General features: G+C 40.6%; 1 long non-coding RNA gene across 1 annotated transcript; it reads left to right on the top strand.

The window, feature by feature from the left end:
- The first annotated feature begins 7,176 nt into the window (after positions 1 to 7,176).
- On the top strand, positions 7,177 to 13,916 carry LOC143272966 (uncharacterized). Its single transcript, XR_013050656.1, has 3 exons — positions 7,177 to 7,942; positions 13,183 to 13,313; positions 13,494 to 13,916. It is a non-coding gene; the product is annotated as an uncharacterized LOC143272966 (long non-coding RNA).
- Positions 13,917 to 14,458: the final 542 nt, after the last annotated feature.

Consider the following 14,458-nt stretch of genomic DNA (forward strand, 5'->3'; position numbering starts at 1 on the left):
GGCTGCCCTTGCAGAGGTGCAGGGTTCAATCCCCAGCACCTACATGGTGGCTCACTACCCTCTATAATTCTAGTTCCAAGATATCCAATGTCCTCTTCTGGCTCTGCAGCTGCCAGGTACACATATGGTTCCCAGACATACTTGAAAGCAAAACAACCATACAGTTAACATAAAAATAAAAATTAAAACAACCATATATTGAAGATGCACAGCATGATGCCTTAATACTCATAGTGAAACGATGATTACAGTCCAATAAGTTGTCCTATCTATCATTCAGTTTTTGAGGTATGATCTCTTTGTATTTCCTCTCATTAAATTTGTAGTACACAATACAATTAACTCTAGTCCTCACATTGCACACAGATGTCTGAATATGTTCATCCTTTGTCTCTGCACATTTGTACCCTTTGACTTACTTTCCCCATTTCCTCCTCCTCCCTAGTCCCTGTAATCAATGTAATGGTGTTACAGTTGTGCTTTTATATATTATTTTTTCTTTTAAATTCCATAGACAGGCAAGATCATGCATTATATTTCCTTCTGTGTCTTATGCAACTTAGCATGATCTCCTCCAAGTTACTCCACATTGCTTCAAATGACAGTCTCTTCTTCCTTCAAAAGACTAAATAATATTCCATTGTGTAGATATACCACAATCTATTTATCTATTCATCTGTGGGTGGGCACTTAGGTACTTTCAACGTCTTAGCTATTATGCAGGTTGCCCCAAGGAACACAGGAGAGCAGGGCATTGATTTTATTTCCTTTGCATATGTGGTTTTTCCATTTTTAATGTCCTAAGATTGACTCATTCATGGTATTTGCTAAAACCAGATGGCACTCTGGAAAATAAATAACTGAGGGAGAGTTGAATGCAAACAGTGATACTTGAACTTGTGAATGGAGTACAGGGAAACCATAAGAGTCCATTGATGATGTGGACAACTTTTAGCTCAGTCTGAAGCAACTCCTCCAGGGATTGTCCTCTAGGGAGGAGTGTCACCAGAGCTTAGTGAGCAGCTTTAGACAGACAGAGCTGTGGACAGCAACTGCAGCAGATCATATGAATTGTCCTCCAGGACCAGAGAGGGTGGAGAAGCATGGAGGGTCCATCTTTGCATTCTCATAGACATAAGAATTCTCTGTGCACCTGGCATTACATTGATTTCTGCTATAAGGATTTCTTCTTTGATTCCAAGGGCCTTCTCTTGGAGTTGAAGAAAGAGAAAAGAGAGGGAAGACTACTTGTGTGATATTTTTCCAACCTCTCTTTACAGCCTGAAGTGTAACTGAGCCACACAGGAGAAAAATATACTTCATTTGGTTGAGTGAGGAGGATGCCTGAGACATGGAGCCTCAGCGAGCATTTGTGAATGACCAGATGCTTCTTGCCACAGGGAACATCTCATGTCTGCTTCTTGGCTTCCCTTAGGAACGCCCACTAAACCACATATCCCAAAATACATCCAACTGTTTTCCTTTAATTATCCACCGTATGAAAACACAGCAACATTAAGCACAACTCAATGAAAATGAAAACTTTCAGACTGCTTCTTCCTCAGGAGCAGTGTCTCTTAGCAATGTTCACCCCAAATTCCCCTATTCTTGCTGATTTCTAGAAGGAAAGGGCTAAAGAAACAATTCCCACTGTGTCTCAAAACCTAAAGCCCAAACGGAGACAAACAAGTCCTTCCATCCCAGTTTAATACATGGCGGGAAAGAGGCAGTGGTGTGGAGGTGCTGAAGACAGACTGGTGTGGGTTTAATTGCTGGCTCTGCCTCAAGTTATGTGCTGAGGGCCAGACACTCAAGTACTTAATAAATACCACCTATTATTATTATTATTGTTGGAAGCCATTTCCAGTATTGATGAGTGCTTAAGAAATATGTATTTTTCTTATTAGATTCAAAAGCTGTAAAATGTCTCTGCTCCAAATGTAATATATGTTCTGGCTTTCTCTGCAGTTCCTTCTGGGACCCAGAACCTTCCCTTCTGACCACCCTACTTCATTCTCCCCTCTCTGGATTGGTTTGGACTTCTCTGAAAAGTAGTTTCATGGTCCCAGCCACCTGCAAACCAAGCAGTAAGCTCTTATTTGGCTTGGCTATTTATTTGACACCAGCTTACCGCTGGTGGACACCCCTGAGCTTCTACAGAGAGATATCTTTCCAAGACAACAAATTTCCAATGACACGTTTGGTACCTTGAATTCATTAGGCCTGCTTCAAGAGAAAAAGATGTTTTTACTGCTTATTTCAAAGAGCAATATATTCCAAAAAATTAAATTTCTATCCATTTTTAACACCAGGCTTTCATTTTAGATTTAAGAGCCTTTGCCTTCTGAAGAAAGCTGCTGCTCTAATCATTCCTGAAGACTACTGCCTTACCTCAGGTACACTCAATGTACCGCAGTGGGATCATGGAGGTTGACATCTTTTTCTCTGTCCCCAGAAAACCTAGTGATAATATGTGTGACTAGACATATGTTTCTTAAAGTAGCATCTCAGGGCAGATGCATAGTTACTTGTAAAACATATTTTTTATAAGTCTCATATGGCAAAAAGGTGAAATTTGCTTGTAGTGCTGGATTTCCTTTTCTTAGCTTTTTAACCAGTTTCTTTTCCCAATAATTTTAAATAATTTACATCATGTCTTTCTATTTTGGAGACTTTGACCCATCCCTAACTTTCAAAACAAAAAAGTCAAGAAACAAATACTCCTGTCCATCCCTTCGTTCTTTAATTATGTGGTTGCTATTAATGGCAGAGACTATTTTTAGGAAATTAAAAAAAAATCAAAATAGTCACATAGTTGTGTTTACAAAAGGAGTGCTTCCCTGGTGGGCCTCGGTTTCTCTGAACTTACCTGTCCTACAAGCCCCAAAGTGGGGCCACATGGGCTGGACTGAGGCAGTCACAAGCAGACTGCCTATCTGCTTGGCACTCTTGTTTGAGGAGTGGCCAAGGCACAAGAGACATTCTTTTGTTTGTTTGTTTGTTTGTTTGTTTTTGTTTTTCAAGACAGGGTTTCTCTGTGTAGCTTTGCGCCTTTCCTGGAACTCACTTGGTAGCCCAGGCTGGCCTCGAACTCACAGAGATCCGCCTGGCTCTGCCTCCCGAGTGCTGGGATTAAAGGCGTGTGCCACCACTGCCCGGCGCAAGAGACACTCTTTTCTCTCCCACTAAGGACCCATGAAAAGCTTTGGATGTCATTACCCATCCTCCCAACATAGATCTCCAGATGTTCTGTCTCCTTCTTTTCCTCCCTATTCACCGTGATGAGACAGCACCATCCTCTTACCTAATCCACCTCTGTATTTAACTCTTCTCTGTGTTCTTGATTTAGATGAAACATGTACTGGACACAGGAGTTGGGAATAAGAAGGGAAGTCATCAGCTGGGAACTTTAAAGAGATGGGTGAAAGAAGAACTTTGGGAAGTTTATTATCACTCAGAAATATAAAAGCAGAAATGAACCTCTACTCTCAACTGGGAAAACATGCTTATATACTTACCTGCTCTCTGCTTTTTCCCTGTCTTCTCTATCATCCACAGGAACCCAGGCTTATGGCTGGCAAACTGCCTCATCTCTTATCTCTCCATTTTGTCTCCTTTGCTGGAGTGTACCTCAGTCCATTTCTGCTTCTATAACAAAGTAAAAAAGCTTGAGCATTTATTAACAGCGAGAATTTATTTGTCGTGATTCTGGAAGATGAAAGTCGAAGACTAAGGCCATGGTAGATGCAGGGTCTGAGGAGAGCACAAGATCTGCTTCTAAGGGGGTGTCTTGTTGCTCTACCCATCAGACAGGAGCACATGTCAGGGCAGAACAATGGGAAAGGCAGTGAGACACAAGTTAGTCCCAGAGTCCTTAGCAAAGAGTCTATTGAATTTGTGAACATGCTGAATCAGCCTCCAAAGGTCTCACCTCTCATTATGACCACTTTGGTAGCTAGGTTTCAGCTATAGGTTTTGTGGAGTCACGTTCAGGCCACAGCAGGTACCTGTTAAGTCTCTGACACATGATTATTTCTTAATGATTAGGACTTCAAGTTCTTCTCTTGACGTTTGTCCTGTGGAATCACTTATTTTCAAATACTTCAGACTTTGCAAATTTTATTGTGGCGTTTTACATTCTAGATTATGTGACAGTTTGAAAAGGTAAGTACACTATCCAGTAGTACCAGACACCGATTTTAAATGTATTTTACTAAGTTCAGTTATATCAAAGTGACAATTTCAATTGGCTAATGGTGATTAAATAGTAGCAATTTCATCTAGGTCAGTATAAAAGAAAAATCATACTATGGAATATTATGTGGTCACTATCATTTAGTGATGCAAGCAGATGTTCATCATTTAGTTCAGTATGTAAGGTTCAAAATCAAATTTTCAGTGTGTTTTTGAATAGATGCACACACACATGTACACACACACACACACACACACACACACACACACACACACCTCAGATCATCTGTTGTTATCTTCAGGTGATAGAACGTTTTAGTAACACAGAGTTAGGTTATAATTTCACAGAAATGACTATTAAGTGTCATTTTTCCAATTACAATGCACTGTTTCATCTTATCTTCAACCTCAAAAGACATCCAGCTTAATGAGTTCTCAAACTTTCAAAACAAATGCAAGTCTGAGGATGGTAGCACACACCTTTAATCCCAGCACTTGGGAGGCAGAGGCAGATAGATCTCTGTGAGAGACTCCATCTCAAAAGAAATAATAATGATAGAAAACTGACCACTAACAACAAAAACAAGAACAAGGTCACCAGCTGCAGCACACAAGAGAGTGGACTCTGCACCCAGTCTGGGCAGCACACTAGAGCTGACCCTGTTGATACAGATGAGCTAGCCCTGAAGGTGTGAGAGCAACAGGGCTGACCCCCACCCTTCCATGCAGTGGCATGGATGAGGGAAAGATGCCCTTCCCCACCTATCCCTTGCTACCTACAGCAGGTGAGAAAGGTGGCCCTGGGGTCATGAGAATGGAGAGAGAACTAGTCCTGCCCCTCAACAGCTGCAGCATACAGGAGAGCAGGCACTGCAACCCACCTAGACAGCACACGAGAGCTGACCCTGTTGTCCCAGGCGCAGATGAGCCAATCCTGAAGACATGCGAGCAGGAGAGCTGACCCTTCACCGCTTTTTTTTTTCACCCTTCTCTACAGCAACTGGCAGAGAGGGCCCCACACCTCACCTGGGCAAAACAGTAGAGCTGGCCCTGGTGGTGTGGGTGCAAGTGAGCCAGCCCCAAGTATGGGAACCCACAAAGATTCCAACTTGTTTGACTCAAGGTCAGAGAGTCAGAGTTTATGTTGCTCTCCAAGGCTGCATAATAGGCTGCAAAGGCACGGTTACCGGGTATCTTACACTTCAAGGCCTGATCACAAGATACTTTGCTGTGGGGCGTGGTTGCCACCAAGTGTTTTGAAGGTCTACACTTAGTTGTACATTGTGTTTGATCTTGAAAGGGGGAGGTCCTTTGTCTCCCCCTTTGCTAGTGTATAAAAGGCCCATTAGAAATAAACTTGAGGTGGCTGGGTATTGACCCAGGGCCCTCCCGAAACTATCTTGTGTCTTTCTTTTTCTTCATCTATATTTCTCTCTAGCCTTCCTCAATTCGTCACTCCCCTCTTCAAAGGACCCTTCAATAGGTTGGGGCTGAACCCCAACACTGGTCCCCCAACACCTAAGGGCACGAGAGCAGGAGAACTGGCCCCTCTCCTTGCTGCCTGCTTCAGTGGGTGAGCTAGCTGAGACAGTGCTGGAGAGCTTACCCTGGTGGTGATGCTGAAGGAAAGCTGGCAGGCTGACCAGCCCAGCTACCAGCCAGACCCAGAACCAGGGCTATGAGTTGGCCCACCCCAACATCCACCTCATCCAGGAATTATTGGAGCAGATGAAGGGGATGAACCTACAGACCCAAAACAACAGGATCTGCACAACACAGGACAACAATAAGATATCCAAGAGGAGCCCCATTGAGGGCCCATTATCTGTGGCATAGCTGAAGCCAGAGGCCTCTAGCCAGAACAATGATTCCTGGCAATGAATACTTACAAGTAAGATGAATGGACTAAAGGGTACACTGTGTGACTCAACAGGGCACTCTACAGCATCCATGGCAAGATTCTCTCTCTCTCTCTCTCTCTCTCTCTCTCTCTCTCTCTCTCTCTCTCTCTCTCTCTGTGTGTGTGTGTGTGTGTGTGTGTGTGTGTGTGTGTGTGTGTGTGTGTGTGTTTGGTTTGATTTCTTTGTTTTGTTTTTCTTTTCTTTTCTTTTTTTTTTTTTTTTTTTTTTTGAGAGGAGGTTACAAGGGCAGAGGCCTGATTCTAGGAGATTGAGAAATAAGTTATATGGGAATGCATGGTGTGAAATCCACAAAGAATCAATAAAAGTTAAAAAAAGAAAAAAAAACAAGTGCAAGGGAAACACTGTAATATGTGGACTGTCTGGAGAAATTTACTAGTATGTCTGAGCAGGGGGATGTCAGAGACCTCCAAGGGCTTGAGGTCAAACAACCTGTGGTGATTTGAAAGAAAATTGCCTCCAAAGGAAGTGGGACTAACAGGAGGTATTACCTTGTTGGAACAGATGTGGTCTTGTTGGAGGTAGTGTATCACTGTGGAGGCGGGCTTTGAGGTCTCATATACTTTCAAGATACTGCCCAGTATCCCAGACCACTTCCTGTTGTCTGCCTATCAAGATGTAGAACTCTCAGCTCCAGCATCATGACTGCCTGTGTGCTGCCTTGTTTTACCATGATGATAATGGACTACACCTCTGAAACTGTAAGGGAGCCACCCCAATTAAATGCTTCCCTTTATAAGACTTGCTGTGGTCATGGTGTCTCTTCACAGCAATAGAAACTCCAATGTGGTGGTAATCTAATTGTACTGAAATGTGATTCTGATTGTATGTTAATAAATAAAGTTGCCCGGAGGTCAGAGCTATTAGAGCCATAGCAAGAGTGTGGCGGTGGTGGCACATGCCTTTAATCCCATAGATCTCTGTGTGTTCCATATCACTTATGCATTCCCATGCACTTATTTCTCCATCTCCTAGAATCAGGCCTCTGCCCTTGTAACCTCCTCTCAAAAAAAAAATATATATATATAGCCAGAATTGGAGACATATGCCTTTAAGACCTAGGGGGCTGTACATTCAGACAGTGATGAGGCAGTCACGTGTTTGGGTTTACAACCAATGAGAAGGCAGAACAAAATACTATAAATAGACGAACAGACAGGAAATAGGTCTCTTTCGGGAAGCTGGGACATCACAGGCGGAAGGGTGAGATTTTAGCTCTGAGCTCTGACCTCTCGGCTTTCTCTTTTACATTGTTTCTGTGTTTCTTATTTAATAAGACGGTTGGTTACATCAACACTCCAAGACACAGCCCCAAGGAAGCGCTCCTACCTCATCCTCCACAATGCTCAGGGACACTGAAACAGAGAACGTTGCGATCTTAAACACGGAGGCCCATCGGGATGTTGCTAGACAGTGATCTGCCTACACTAGTCTAAAAGTCGGTGAAGCACACCTACAGAGAAGGCTAAAGTTATTTCCCCTATTTGATACTCAAAGGGAATACACCAAGAACTTTGTTCCCAGCCTTCACTGATAAGAAAAATTAATGATAATGAGGAAAGAAAGTAACAAGGGCATTCCCTACACAGAAGGTGTTCAGTTGATAACCCACTTTAGATTTGTATATTTTCTCCTTCCAAATGCTTTTGAAAGAGCCAAGAACCACATTGACCTTGGGTGCCTTATGCCATTTGATTAAGATATTTACATTCACTTTCTTTAGGTTGCCTGCCTCATCCAGGACCGTGAAACTCACTCGTAAATAGTATTTTGACAACAAGCAATTCTGGATCCAAACACCATAATCATCATTTTACAATATTGTTTAGGTATGTTTCTCAGAAAACACCACAAAGTATTTAAATTATCCAATTAACATTTCTCAGACTACTTTTATTAGAAAAACAGAATTGACAAAATATTTTTTTCAATTGACTCTTTCTATGTGTTTCTGATCTGGAAACATAAATGCTTTTGTATCCTAGGATGCTAGAAGTCTAGAAGAGATTCAAAATAATGCTGAGTTTACAATCTGAGAAGAGAGTGCCAACTCAGTTTCTCTCCAGAGGGAGAGTAAGAGCTGTCACGGCTGACATTTTGGCACACTGAGAGCTAACAGTCGGGTTTCTTTCTTGGAGGGAGATTTTTTTCACACTGGTGCAGGTTTAGAGAAAAATAATATTTATTTTCAATTTGCTTGGCTTAAGGTTTCCTTCCTTTCCTCCCAATCTTTAAACACACGGGTATAATTTTCTGCCCCTGCAATGGGGGCTGGGGCATGTAAGGACAAGGGGTTTGTATTAGATTTAAATGTGGTTTATTTGCTTAGTAGTTTAGAAAGTTGTGAGAGTGAGTCCAAGGTCATGGCTTTGACTCTCCCATGGAGCTTCAATCTTCCCCTTTGAGCCTTTGAAAGGGACACCAAGGAAATTGACAATTAGACAAATTTAATTTGATTGAAGAGAGCCAGAGAGGTTGCCTTAATGTTTTTGAAAACGAAAGATGCTCTCCTGAGTGTGACATGGTAATCAAAGAGAACTCTGTGGGCCAAGCACAGCTCAAGGATGCTTGGAGAAGTGCCAGAGGAGGAGGGTGAATGGAGCAACAGGCAAAGGGCTTCATTGGCTGCCTAAATCTTGCCTAAGGTGATTGCTCTGGCCAGATCATGGCAAACCCTTTCAGAACATGGCAGAACATGAACAGCAGCTGGAGATCCACTATTTGATTTTTATAAGGAAGACAGCTAGGAAAGAAGAAGAGAAAGAAAGTAAATTCTGTAATAGATGCCCAGTTATTGCTATAGTTTTGAAAAATAGCATGGAATATGCCTCTGGAGTTACAATCATATTGTATGTATGTCTGTCTGTCTGGTTCTACTCTGCCTCTTTCCCAAGAAATCATATGTAATACAGAGCATCTATAGCTACACATTCAGTCAAAAGCAAGATACTCTAGACCACCTAAATATCCTTCATCCATGAGGACAAATTATGCATGTCCTAAATCTTGTCAAGAAGCACATTAGTATTAGTAATAGATACTAAACTTTAAAACTGAAACAAAACTCATATTACCATTTCATAACACTTGTCAAAAGCCATAATTCTAATTTCATGAAGTTAGGGACAAGTAGAGATCACCAAGGGAGGTATGAATTTTCTGGCTCCTTCTATGTTTTTTTTTTTTTGTCCTCCCAGCATTTAGAACTTCCATTTGAACCAAGCTGTGGGTTTATATTCCTCCAACTGGCTTCACAGGAAACAGGCTTGTCCATAATAAGCTATAATACCACGTGAGAAAGTTTATATGCAAACTCAATTGTTTGTTAATATAACACACATTTTCTTCCTCACCCAGGTCACCCTGGTGCCTTGGCTGTGCAAGGAAGATGGAAGGGGGGGATGATTCATGATGCTTTCTAGGACATATCTAAGTTACATATCTAAGATCTACATTTGGTCCATAAGAGTTACTATATTTTCCAGTTGCCATTCATAATCCCCTCCAGCCTCTACCCCATGATGGGCTATAGTGCTCTGGCAAGAGACACAAAATGAAAGATTTGTCTGAGAGGTCTACTTTCTATTTGAAGATTTTTCTTGAGCATCTTAAACAGCATTGTTTTAGTCTAGTTTGAAACTTGAAATTTGTATCCTGTAGCATAGAACATGGACTCATGAACCCCAAGCACAAATGTGCTTTCTTTAAAAAGACATGATTTATTTATATTATATTATTATGTGTGAGTGTCTTTCTGCATCTACATATGTGTACCACATGTGTGATTGGTGCCTGAGAAATTCAGAAGAGGATATGGGATCCCCTGGAGCTGGAGTTACAAGTAATTGTCAGCCGCCGTGTGGGTGATGGGACCTGAACCTGAGTCCTCTGCAAGAGAAGCAGATGCTCTTAACTGCGGATCCGTCTCTCCAGCCTGCATGTGTGCTTTCTTAATGGTCTGATGTCTAGACAGTATGTGCAGGTCTTGCATCAGTGGCTTACAAAAGCACCAACAGTGCTGTATGTCTTACTGGTTACAAAGATGAAAGCGAAGTGTTGGAAGTCAAGAGTATTTATGGACTATCCTTGAAAATGCCTCGTTAATAAGCATACAGAATAAGACTGTGGTTGGGGACTGTGGAGAGGGTAGGAGAAACAAAGCTATGAAATTGTAGTTATTTCATATAATCACAAATGAGGAATAAAATCAATACTGTATATACTAGGAAATCTAATAAGATAATAGATTTTATGTGTCTTTACTAAAAATAAAATGAGAAACTATATGAGTAAGAGATATGCTAATTAGTGTGATTGCAATAATAAGTTCACTGTGTGATCTGTTTATATATCATATTTATGCTATATCTATATATTTATAAGACTAAATTAGTAGATATGAAAATATTAGATAGAATATCTAGTCATCAAGGGGACACTAGGCACTACTGACCAGAAATGACTAGAAATTGATATCCCCAGAAAGAACCAATTGCAAGACCATTATACTTGTTCCCATCTTCTAGTGAAACAGTTTATCTGTGAAGAGGCATTAAGAGTGAGGGATAATTGTAATGGATCCACTCATTACTTAGGAAAAACAGATACAGAAAGAGAAGCATATAACAATGTACTTTTAATGAATTACCTTTTTTAGAAAGTATTCCTTTAAGAAAGTCTCAAACTATTTTTTTGCTTTGTTTTGTTTTGTTTTGTTTTGTTTTGTTTTGATACAGGATTTCTCTTTGTAGCCTTGACTGTCTTGGAACTCACTTTGTAGATCAGGCTGGTCTCAAACTCTCAGGGATAGACCTGCCTCTCCCTTTTGAGTGTTGGGATTAAAGGCATGCACCACCACTGCCTGGCTCAAACTATTTTTTTATTTGACAGTCATCATGGGAATCAATTAAATGTAGCTGATATGTTATCTATAGGAGTCCTTCTGAGTACTATCAAAAAGAATTTAGGTATAATACTTTGAATCAATTGTTTGTTTTATGGAATGTGGGGTTTGGAGTTTTTTGGTGTTGTTGATTTTGGAAACAGGGTACACTGTGAAGCCTAGGCCCTCCTGAATTCACTTCGTAGCCTACACTGGCTACAAACATCCAATCCTCCTTATTCAGCTCCCCAAGGGCTGGGTGGCATGCTTAGCTTTTTAGGATTTAATTTGTGAAGAATGGTCTTATAGATACCATGTTTGTCTCAGCATGCTGAAAGTATCATGTGTAATCTTGAGCTATAGGAGGGTGCAATGGATTCTGAACAAGGACAGCAAACTCAAAGCAGCCTAGAGCCACAGGAGGGATCAGATGCACCTTGTGTATGGTGTATGTCTTTAGAATCCCCACACATTAGCTTCCTGGTTAGGTTGTCACAGTACTGAACACATTCCCAGGGGCAGAGCAGGACCTGCTCAGTCAGAGGATTCCATGAAAGGGATATTCTCCCTTTCCCCATAGGATGCTTTGTGTGCATCATCTAGTTCTTACTCTATTGGTTCTAGAAAGGCTGCTTGCTTCCCCCTCTCCAGAGAAATATTATTTAATGCTGTAACTAAAACTATGATTTCCTCTGGGAAGTGAGCTAGGAATTGGCTTGAAACCCCTCACCTGGATGTTTAAGAAGTGATCTTTTGCCGGGCGGTGGTGGCGCACGCCTTTAATCCCAGCACTCGGGAGGCAGAGCCAGGCGGATCTCTGTGAGTTCGAGGCCAGCCTGGGCTACCAAGTGAGTCCCAGGAAAGGCGCAAAGCTACACAGAGAAACCCTGTCTCAAAAAAAACCAAAAAAAAAAAAAAAAAAAAAAAAAAAAAAAAAAAAAAAAAAAAAAAGAAGTGATCTTTTATTTTTGTTTCCTCATTTTCCACCACCAGACAGAACAGGCAGTACACTTGGTTATGAATCCCAATAGAGATGAAATGCAGGTTGGAGCCAGAGCAGAGAAAGCTGGCTTCACATTCACATACTAGTTGAATCAAGCACCCCATGAATCATGAAACGCAACACTACTGCAAGGCTTATTGAAGAATCTGTACCCAGGGATTATTGACATGTATGTAATGTGTTTTTCTGAAAAACAAACTTTATCAAGAGTTCAGAAAATGATCTCCAATTTGTATGAAGGAATTCAAGTGTTGGTACATTAGCCACACAGCATATGCGTCCAACTCCAGGACAGCATGTTCCATGAAACTCTCTGGAAAACAAAACAGCATTTTTAAAACTTTTATTTATTTTTTCTTGAAAACACCATTTTAGGGCAAAAGGCCACTGGATTGGACCTAGATAAGCAAATACCCCAATTAATAAAATTACTTTCTCAATATAATGTTTCTTGACCTATTTGTCCCCATCATTTTGAAAGAATGGAAGCCAGGATGTAAAAGCCAATGTAAACACCAGTCATCAATGGACTTATTCAGGAGGAACTTCTGGTCACTTCTAAATGTGCAACATTTAAAAAAAATTTACTTTGGTCTGCCTGTTAGGAGCCATTAAAAATTTTCTCATTCTTCCCTATTTATATAGACTCAAAGCTTATGAATAAACAACCTTTAAAAAATCAAGAATATATTTAGTTAATGAACAGCTTAAGTAAAAATACACTTCATAGTATATGATTATGAGTAACTGGACAGAAAGTGTCTTGGGAAGTTTATGAAGAAAACATCTGTTTAGAATTTAAGGTTTTCTTTCCAACCACATTTTATAGTTTACATTTTTTCGTTAAAAACAATTATCAGGGTAAATATTTATTTTAGACTCTTTTATGCATAGCATGTATGCATAAACTTGGTGCATTAAAATGTTTGTTCTTCATACTAACTATTAACAATGAAATTCAAATAATTTTTATCTTTCTTCCATGGTCTAATACATATGCTTTTCTTGGTAAAATAAAAGTAAAACCCTCTAGTTATGTGTTCTCTCTATTAGTATGATAATTATTTCAATACATTTCTATCATTTATGTTTTTCTCCAATATTACAAAAGTGAATTCAGCAGTGATTCAGTCTATTTGCAAAGAGACATGAAGGTTACAGTCATAATTCATGCTTTCTCATAGAAACATCTTACTCCCGTATTCCTCAAGCTAAACCAAAACACACAACTCCAAATAAAGGACCTCTGAATAATTGTAGTTCTCATGTCATCTGCTTCCATAGTGAAAACATTGATGACCAAAGAAAGAGAAGGGTAAGTCCTCAGAGGAGCAGGGCTCTGTAGTCAAGTGGGGATCTGTCCTGACAGCTAGAAGTAGATTCCCAGGAATCCCCAAGGATGACCCCAGCTTATACTATTAGCAATAGTGGAGAGGGTGTCTGAACTGGCTTACCCCAGTGACCAGATAGGTGAATACCCTAACTGTCATTACAGAGCCTTTCTCCAGTAATTGATGGAAGCAGATGCAGAGATCCACAGTCAAACCCCAGGCCAAGCTTCAGGAGTCCAGTCGAAGAGAGAGAAGAGGGATTCTACGAGCAAGGGCATCAAGATCATGATGGGGAAACCTACAGAGACAACCAAACCAAACTAGTGGGAACTCATGAAATTTAGATCAACAGCTGTGGAGCCTGCATGGGACTGGACTAGGCCCTCTGCATAGTGAGACAGTTGTGTAGCTTGATCTGCTTAAGAGACCCCCTGGCAGTAGAATCAGAATCCATCCCTGGTGCATGAGCAGGCTTTTTGGAGCCCACTACCTATGATGGGACACCTTGCACAGCCTTGAGGCAGGGGGAGGAGCTTGGACCTGCCTCTACTAAATGTACCTCCCCATGGGAGGTCTTATCTTCTTGTAGGAGGGAATGGGGGGTGAGCTGGGAGGGGGAGGCTGGAGGGGCAGGATGAGGGAAGAAGGGGATCCTTGATTGGTATGTAAAATAAGAACATTTTCTTAATAAAAAAAGAAGTGTCAACCTTACAATCTTGAGTTGTAAATCTAAAAAGCTGAGGAAAAGCTAATTCAATAATCTTTTCCTTTCCCTCTTTTGATTGGTCAAAATATATGAAGGAATCCAGTACCACTAATGGATGGTGTTCTCTGATGGATAGTAAGGTATAGGTACAGATACCAAGCTAGAGGATTGTACATTTTTATTCAGCTTAATTATCTGTCTGTATCTATCTATCTATTGTCCCATGTACTTACTTATCTATCAATCATCTACCTATCCATCTATCATCTATGTATACTAATGAGATAGAATATCTAGTTGTGTACTTTTATATAATAGTAATAGCCTTTTTCTATGTTTAATACAATTTATAATATCTGTACAATACACTATTACTATATAATATATTATACATCATGTTCTATGTGCAAGAAATCTGGGGGA

The sequence above is a fragment of the Peromyscus maniculatus genome, chromosome 4 (genome assembly GCF_049852395.1).
Source record: "Peromyscus maniculatus bairdii isolate BWxNUB_F1_BW_parent chromosome 4, HU_Pman_BW_mat_3.1, whole genome shotgun sequence".
NCBI lineage: Eukaryota > Metazoa > Chordata > Mammalia > Rodentia > Cricetidae > Peromyscus > Peromyscus maniculatus.